General features: G+C 38.3%; 1 pseudogene; it reads left to right on the plus strand.

The window, feature by feature from the left end:
• The first annotated feature begins 767 nt into the window (after positions 1-767).
• LOC112921313 (cytochrome c oxidase subunit 4 isoform 1, mitochondrial pseudogene) lies at positions 768-1261 on the plus strand (annotated as a pseudogene).
• Positions 1262-1937: the final 676 nt, after the last annotated feature.

Consider the following 1937-nt stretch of genomic DNA (forward strand, 5'->3'; position numbering starts at 1 on the left):
TTATTGCCTGTTTCTAATTTTAGTGAGATGAAATCAAGAGTTTAATTATGAAGTTTAAAACCGATCATGAACAATAAATCTCTGATATTATATTTGAAATCTGAAAATTTAGAGACAGGGCCTTGAAGCTCCCTGGAAGTGTATTAGCACTAATATCAGGACGAAACTGTCCAGGATAAAGATTCTAAAAACAGGGGTGCCTGGGTGGTTCAGTCAGTTAAGTTACCAACTCTTGAAAGATAAGACTTTACAGGATTGTTTCCAGGAGAAGTTCTGTCCTGCTTACTGCAGTAAATAGGCCCACAAGTACGCCAGGATATAGAGTCTACTTTCTTGTAACCCTTTCTGAAATTGTACCACATCATCTTACTTCTGTTTGCTTGTGAAATATTTATAATGCCATGCTCATGGGAACATTGAATATTGTATACTTTAAAAATAACATGATTTGCAAGCAGTGTAAGAATTCTTGATTATTCATCCAAAAACATAATTTGAATATAATGGAAATTCACTATATGCAATTTCATATTTTTATTTTTGCAGATAATCATGGATAGTTAAGAATAAAAAGATTTTTGCCTTCTAAATGACCATATTGCTAACATATTTGAAAGTGTACCTTCCGATGTACCATTTTCTTCTTCAACATAGACTTTACCCAGAACTGTCAATCTGAAATTCCTGTTTTAAGTTTGAGTACAATTTTAATTCTTTTATATTTGGATCAAAAATTACACTTTGGAGCAATGGGCAGCAGTGGCAAAATGCTGGCTACCAGAGTGATTCACCTAATTGGCAACTGAGCAGTTTCCACTCAATGTGTAAGAGCACATGGAATGTCCTGAAAAGCAAAGACTATGCCTTCTCCCTGAGATATGTCCACTGGCTATCCCCTGCCTGGTGTGGCCCACATCAAGAACTTCTCTGCCAGAAGGCTTTGGAGGAGGAGGAGAGGCTCCCTGGAGCAGCCTCTTGGTTAATGAAAAAGTTGAACTGTACCACATTAATTTCAACTAGTGCTTTTCTGAAATGAACAGGAGCAGGGAGGAGTGGAAGATGGTTGTGGGTGCAGCCATGTTCTTCCTGGGTTTCCCGCTCTCATTCTGATCAGGGGAAGCACTATGTGTATGGCCCTATCACCCACACCATGGAAGAGGAGTGGGTGGTCAAGCAGACCAAGAGGATGCTGTACATGAAGGTCAGCCTGATGCATGGCTTCTCAGCCCAGTGGGACCACAACGAGCAGAGGAAGAAATAGGAGCCCCCACTCGCCCATCTGAGCCTTGCCTTGTTCTGCCAAGTCCATGCATCTTTGCGTGTTTACTGGATACTGTAATGTATATGTATATGTATATGTATATGTATAACCAATGCTAATAAATGAACAGTTTATGTGGGGAAAAAAATGCACTTTGATTTCTGTGTAACTCTGAGTAGATGTCTATCTTATGTAACAGACCAGACTATGATTATAGGTTTGATCTGCTCACAATTTTCTAGGAAACATGTATCACTCGCTGTGTTGTGATGTTGTAAGGAAGTTGCTGTTTCCCTAACTTTTACCAGTTCTCTAATTTGCTGATCTTTGTCTCCTGTGAAAACAGTCTGATATCCTCTTTTCTTTTTAGACACCCTCCTCAAACTTATCTGAGCTATTTTGTATTTAATTTTCACTTTCATGTGTTCTTGTATCTATTTTAACATTACTTTTATGTCTTCACATGCAGGATGCTTTCGTGTTTAAAGCATCCTTTAAAAAATCATTTATTCAGACAGAACTGGAGGGGCAAGAGAAATTTCAGTCTGCCACAGAACTTATTTTCTCATATCCATGATAGCTTCAAATAGTAGACAGTTCTACAGGGGCTTTCATGTTGTTCCTTTTTATTTCCTATTGCTACAACTGATATTTTGGAATAACTGTTATTGCTCGT

The sequence above is a fragment of the Vulpes vulpes genome, chromosome 6, assembly GCF_048418805.1.
Source record: "Vulpes vulpes isolate BD-2025 chromosome 6, VulVul3, whole genome shotgun sequence".
Classification (NCBI taxonomy): domain Eukaryota; kingdom Metazoa; phylum Chordata; class Mammalia; order Carnivora; family Canidae; genus Vulpes; species Vulpes vulpes.